This window comes from Ostrinia nubilalis, chromosome 5, assembly GCF_963855985.1.
Source record: "Ostrinia nubilalis chromosome 5, ilOstNubi1.1, whole genome shotgun sequence".
Classification (NCBI taxonomy): domain Eukaryota; kingdom Metazoa; phylum Arthropoda; class Insecta; order Lepidoptera; family Crambidae; genus Ostrinia; species Ostrinia nubilalis.
The window spans coordinates 5,836,345-5,843,910 of NC_087092.1; positions in this window are offsets into that span (position 1 = coordinate 5,836,345).

Consider the following 7,566-nt stretch of genomic DNA (forward strand, 5'->3'; position numbering starts at 1 on the left):
GTCCGCAATTTCCCATTTGGGAGAGAACAATGACAATCATTATAACTAAGCTTGAATGGGCTGGCTCTTCTAAACAGAACTATTATTTTCATCATACATCTTTGTCAATCTTCTATATTCTATGTTCATTAATATTTTATTAATCTTTGCGATTACCACTGTTGGATTAATCCATGCAAATTAAGCAATTGCCTAAGGCATCACGTCTTGGGGGCACCAAAAAAAATGTCTACCACTTAGAAAGTATTTTCCCCAAAGCACAATGACCAAAAGTGGTCCAAATGTCCACCACTAATGAGACCTATATTGGCTTATAGTCCATTAAATAGAGATTAACTTTCAGTATGGGACGAAAAAAAAATAAGCTGTCAGTAAAAAGTTATGACCATATGAAAAATTGTAGTAGTTTACACGCTAATCTCAGGAACTACTGGTCCGATTTGAAAAAATATTTTTGTTATGGATTGCCCATTTATCAAGGATGGTTTTAGATTACATAACATCACCCTACAACCAATAGGAGCGGAACAGCGACCACCCGACCATAATTCCAATATTGTTGTCTTTCTTCTGAGCTTTTTTTTTCTTTTAGCGAGAATCTAACACGGCACACTAAGCGACATGACATAACATGGAAAGATTAATCCAAAATGTGCGATGGATAGAATGATATCAAGAACAATTTTCGGATGAAAAGGTAAAAAACATGACTTTTCATTCAGTCATAACTTTTTACTGACAGCATATTTTTGATTGCGGTTTGGTTATAATGAATCAGTATTTAGTAGACTATTTTACTACATAGGTCTCGTTAGTGGTGGACATTTGGACCACACTCCATACATTTTTGGTCATTGTCCTTTAATTCCCGTAAAAGTCTTGATCTGGAACTGCGTAAGACTAATGGTGATTACTTTACTTATTGTTAATACCTTAGAAACATTAGGTAGGTAATTGAATTTATATTATTTTGAAGAAAATTCGTCGGATATTTGCGAAATGTTTTCCGAGAAAATGCTTTTTCCTTGAGTAAAGGATTTAGCTTTCCTGCGAGAAAATACAGGCAGTGTCCTCATTCATCTCTTTGCTTTTTGGGGACGCTTATAATTTCCAGTAACTTGTGTCATTTCATTTAGTTCGAAAGATTCAAGTAGGTCGTACCTAATTGAGTTATATCTTCCCATTTATGTAGTATTTATTTTATTGCTTGATATCTGCAGTTGTTAAAATTGTTAGTAAACACAAACTTTGATCAAATTCCAAAAAGGTCACCGGCAAAAAACACTGATTTTGTCAAGTCTCCCCACGTCTCAATGTTTTCCCGAATCAACAAAACAAACAAATCTCCTTCCCCACTAACCGCGGAATAAACAGTCTCAATTTACGAGGTGTGACCATAATATATTCAGTACAAAGGAAAAGTCGGGGTGAGTGAAGCCTCCGTGAAATTGAAAGAAAGCCCGAGGTAAAAAACGTAAAAGTAAATATAAAACGGTAACACGACGGGGGAGCCGTAAAAATTCTCGCCTGATCCGAAGATGCGATCGGTAATGGATGAGGAGAGCCTCTTTTTATTTGCGAAATGGAGTAGGAGTAAATTGAGTTTACTGCCTTCTACATAATCTCAATATACATTTTCAGAAGTCCAAAATATTAGTAACCCGCGACTTCGTACGCGTGAATCCCGCTTTGCCCTCTTAGGGATTGAATTTTGTAAAATATCGTCCGACGTTCTAAAAGGAACCCCCATGCCAAATTTGAGACTTCTCTCTTCTCTTCCTGAGATTTCGTGATGAGTGAGTCAATCAGTGACCTTCGCTCAGAAGTCAGAATACTAAAATGACTGCACAGAAAATACAGAAAACAGTGCATCACTGAATTTGAGAACTGGTTTACACCTAATGGTAAAAAATATCGTTTTCACTCCAGTATAGTCAACGTCTAGGTTTCGACTTGAATTTTAGTGAAATGAAAAGAAATCCAACTCCACTAAACTATAGTTAATTAGGTATTCAATTATTTCTAAAGTACGGAATTATAAGGTATTTTCACATTGTGGTTGGACTTACGATACGAAATTGACCCTATGACATTTTTTCCGTGTTTCATAAAACATTGTAAACTCTGATTTTTAATTCGACGGAATTTTGACATTTCAGAAGTGTTGCCAACATTGAAACATTCCCACTAAGAATGGACAGCATTTTCACAATATAAAAAATAATCCTTTCTTGAATTTAAGGTTTCACTTGAAAAACTAAGACTTAAAAATGTACTGCTCATTTCAAAATGGTTATTTGAATTTTTATTGTCATATTTTTGAAGTTACAAAAAAAATTGGGAAATTATTTTTCTATTACTGGACTCCCTGGCCAATAATCCATGGGTTACAAACCTTTTTTATGAAAATCCTTTTGTTAATAAAATCTTAGCTTCATAAAATAACCAATTTAACAAGATGCCAATTTTATAATCCAAGTTGATTATGATGACGATAATGATGATTGATGATCAATACATATTTTCGTTTATGATAATATGTTGTTAAACTGTGTTAAAAAAAAGTTTTTTTCTATTTAATCTCTAAAATGTACATAATAATTAGTGTACATTGAATTCACAAAACAAACAATAGTTCATTCTTGTAAGTTGTACTATATGAAATTTCATTTCATATTATTTATTAATAATTCAAAGCAAAAAAGGCTTATTACATCTGAATTGTCAAAAAATGACAGCTGTCAGAATTCCGTCGAATTAAAAATCGGACTATAGGTAGGTATTTAGTCTGTTCAATGCGTGTTATTAAGCCCGTAATGGTTTTTGTTCTCTGTAAATACGGTTCAGAAAACAAAGTCAGTTAGAAAACTTCTGTTTTGGTATGTTGGTAGCCAAACAAAGCAAAATAAAACAGATCTCAGATATCAGGAAGAGCCATTAGGGACAAAGGTCCGCTTTGTTCGGTCACCTCTGAAGGGTTGAAGCTAGGGTTGTCATCTATTTAAAAAAAAAGGTTTGTAAAATATTTTCTGACACAAAATATTCAATATTTATTACATAAAAATGCAAATACGATGTCCAAACAACAATATTTTTAAGAAACCAGTTCCTCCCCAACTCGTCTGGACAGCGTGTAGGTCAAATCTTCCATTTGCCTCTGGTAAATTTGAGAGGGCCTTTCTCCTGCTGACGATTAGATTTTTATAGTAGTTGCATTGCCTATATTAAAATCGATCAAAAATGCATATTTTTGTATGCAACCGTAACTTTTGATTATACGTTTCTTTTTTATTTGTTGTAAGTATCGGCAACAGAAATACACATTAGGTAAAAATGTCATCTGTCTATGTATTACGATTCAAGAGATACAGCACTGACAAAAAGACAGACAGACAGCTGAGGCATATTAATGGGGTTCCAGTTCCTATTCAGGTACGGAACTCTAATAAGAAAAGTTGCTTTAAAAACAAGTGACAACCCTAACCCTAACTCTTCCCAGGGGTGCCGTGGACGGCCAAAATTTACGAGTGTGGTGGGCAAATATTATTCATGCAAATAGAATTACTTTGCTTGGACTCGATTTGTGCTGCCGTATACCGTAATATGCAATTCGCTTAGGCTTTATTGGGGAGGGTCTGGCAAATTGGTATGTTACATTTTGTACATGAAAGTACTTGTTTGGAGTAGGTGTGCAATGTGGGATTTTCTTCTTCTTCTTGTCGTGTCCACAACAAACCTACACTTTGCTACAAGAGTAGCATTCATTAAACCTTCCTGCGATTTGTGTTTTTTTTTTTACTTTTTAAACTGTTTTTTCTTTTGTTTCAGGAACTTGGGCTGCCTAAACACAAAGCAACCGTGGTCAAGAACAATATAAACCTAGCTAGAATAAAACCATTAACCAACAAAGATTCATAGTATATTCCTACAGCTTGTTTTACGTTTTACTGTTTACGCATTGCTTCCATTGTAAAGCTATTAAAATGTTTAATAAATTGCCTGAAAGCCTCAAAGTGGTAAATCCCTTTGTTTTCTTTGCAAAGAGAATTACACGTCTGGCTATTAGCTAAACGCTTTTAAACGAATGCCTACTTAGAATCAATGTTCAAAAATTAATTTGTAACGTATTTTTAACAGATTTCAACTTTTTTATTAAGGCATAAAACTTGCTTTAAACATTTCGTATTTTTTTCTGCTAAATTGATAATACTGCAGACTAGATCCTGCCAACTAGAGTAAGAACGGAACACCCCCAATCTTCTCGTGGATATCGTAACTTCAACTAAAGGAAGAAATATATAAAATATATAAATATCATGCCTCCCCAACCCGTCTGGCTAGTGCGGGGATTGTAGACCAAATCCTTCTTTTACCTCTGGTAAAGAGAGTTTCTTCTTGCAGTGGAGTCTAAATGACCTGATGATGATTCGTTTTTTCTTCTTTTTTTGTTGTATAACGCTGTTTAAAAGGCACCCCACTGAAAATCAGTGTCTTGGCAGTTACACTGTCAAGATGTTACTGAGTGGGTGACCTTTTTTGGCAACTTTGTTTATTTTTTTTGTGTATGTCTTTTGTTGCCTGAGTTTGTTGCCAAAATAAAGTAATTTTCTTTCTTTCTTTATGTTATGTATATGACGGCTATACTTTTTAGTAGCTCAGTTGTACACCATCTTTTGGGTCTATCGATTTACATTAAGATTTAATTAAAAACGATGTACAATCGAAAGAGCTTATAATAAATGTGATTCATCGTCCTGGAAGGCTACAAATTCATTGAATAATTACGTTACCTTCCCACCAAGTCGCCACGAGACACAAACGTGTTGTTCCGCCGGTTTCCCGCCAACCGGGTCCCGGTCCCGTATCTCCCCCGGGGACACGGAAAAAAAGGATAAAACCCTTTGCATGTTTTTATGAATAAGTTATGACTTACTTTGACGGTAGTTTTGTTTGAAGTTATGTTATTATGTTTTTTGCACGGTGCGTGCGGCAACTTTTAGAGCTGTAAATGTAGTCGTTTTTTTTTTTTGTTTTTGTAAATTAGCACGTTGGTGGTTACGAAACTTTTCACACATAAATTGGGTAGTTACTTGTGATGGATTTCGTGGATTTTGTGAACATCTTATAGACGGAGTTAGATAACTAAGTAGTAGTAGTCTATGGTGGCGGTAGAGACGGAATATTGATGATAAGCGTATTTTAAATTACTAATAGCTAGAAATAGCAATATTTCCCACCCTTTTTTATTTATTTATAAAACTTTATTGCACAATAAAAAATATACAATGGGTGGACTTAATGCTAGATATTTAAGCATTCAAAATTCAAATTCAAAATTTATTTATTTGGTAATAATAGCACACAGCACTATAACCACCAAGGTTATAATGTAATAATTAACTAATTATCCGACCTATTCGACAGGTTATACAATATTCTTAGTTAGTACCTACTTATAAATATTAAAACACTGTAAGTACATCTAATCAAATTTTTGCACTAATGTTAATTAATGGCATTATCGCAGCACAAAAGTAGTTTACAAATTGAGTTTTTATTTTATTTTATTGGTGTTAATATCATCAATAAAACCATTTCATTATCGCATACATTGTGTATCGCAAGTTTTATCAACTTGCTTAAAAGAAATAGGTAGGTACGTATGGAAAAAACTCACACGAATATTAATTCTCCGCCATTCAACCCCTGGGTTATGCTATTCTTGTTTTTCTAAACAATAGTACCTATATAAATGCAAGTAATAAACGTAATACATTTACAAAAGATACAAAACAATACTATAGGAACTAATTACTTATCTTGCAAAACAATGTTAATATTTAAATTGTCTTTAATTTATTTCCTTGTCGTCTAATCAAAATTATTATTCCTATAATAAATCATAATTATCAGTGAAGTCCCTAACCTTGTGAGTTTCAAGATAAAGTGCCTAATTATTGAGACAATTTTTATCTCTTATTCAAATAGTCTTGGCGTAGCGTGGGACGCCCTTTGTGAGATGGAGCAACAACCATAGGTACATTTATACAAGATGGATGAATAGAATTCTGATGATGTTTCTTACTCTTTCACGCAAAAAGTACTGAACTGATTTTGATGAAATTTCGTATAGAGATAGTTTTTATAGGGGGTGATGCGCGCGATGAAGTCTTTTTGTGACAGACTGAAATTAGCACAAAAACTAGTTATGGGTAGGCTTTAAAGTTAATTAAATGCTGGACGATAATATCTGGCGACGGAACTAATTGGCATGCATTGGAGAAACCTATCTATATCCAGAATTGGACTAAGGAAGGCTGATGGTAATGATTTAATTATTATTTTCAATTATACTTTTACAGTCCGGAATTCCGTGATTGATATAAGGCAGTAAACTCGTTTGTTCCACAAGGTTTTATGACGCTTGCTACTCGATTCAGTCAAGATCGGATTTTAAAAATAGAACGCGGCGATTGGCTGGCTCATCAGTAAGCGGCGCGCGCGCAGCGAACAATGAGCGCTGTGTCGAAATGTCGCAGGCAGATCAGGGAATTCGAATTAACATAAAATGGCTGTATCGATCAAATAGGTACTTATCTTCCATTCTGTCCAAACAATAATTTTGTCAGGGACGATATTTCCTTCATCATCATCATCATCTCAGCCATAGAACGTCCACGGCTGAACATAGACCTCCCCCAATGCTTTCCATGTTGCCCGGTTGATAGCGGCCTGCTTTCCTTCCTGCCTTGTGTAAACAGGTTTGGACTCTGGAATCTTTTCTGTGTAAGGAAGTAGCTTTGATGACATTCGGAATTCCGACTACACGACACGACGGATTGCTTAGCAAATCGCGAATACTTTTGACATTCTGTGTAATAAATTGTAGCACGAAATATTTGGCTCTGTTCCCGTAAGCTATGCATTTTACAGATGTATGGCAGGCACTAGAATTTGACATCGGTGTTTTAGACAAAAGTGACATAGATTTTCAAGATAGTTTGTGAACTAATATCTGCGGTGTGCCGCTGTTGTATTTTTTGCACTGACATGAACAGTAGCTACTGTGGGTTACTTTTCACAAGTGGTTGCAGAAAGAATACATACAAAGATCCACTAGGTGTTTCAAAACGCGTTATTGTCACTCAAACAGCTCTACTAACTCTTCGAGCTCTAAACATTATTTCTTCAAATTATCAAAGTATCTCAGTTACTAATAGTTCTAACTTACATAATACGCGTCAATTTTTTTGATTAAGTAGGTCTTACATAATCAAAACAAGTGACGCTTGAATTCAGTAAACATTTTAATCCTCGTCTAGACGTTTTGTAACCAGCCCGACTTCACAAAGTGACCTCGACGGAGGCACGAGGTCGCCCGAAGGTGATCGCAGCGCTAACGCGCGGCTCACGAGCGGTCGCAAATTCGTACTACAAATAACTTTGTTTTGTTCTTCTCACTTTGTTCTGACATTCAAAACAATATTTGCAGCAACGAAACTTTTTGGGCAGACAACTGAAAGGTGATTTTTGGAGCCGTTAGGAAAATTGTAAATGTAGAGTTTT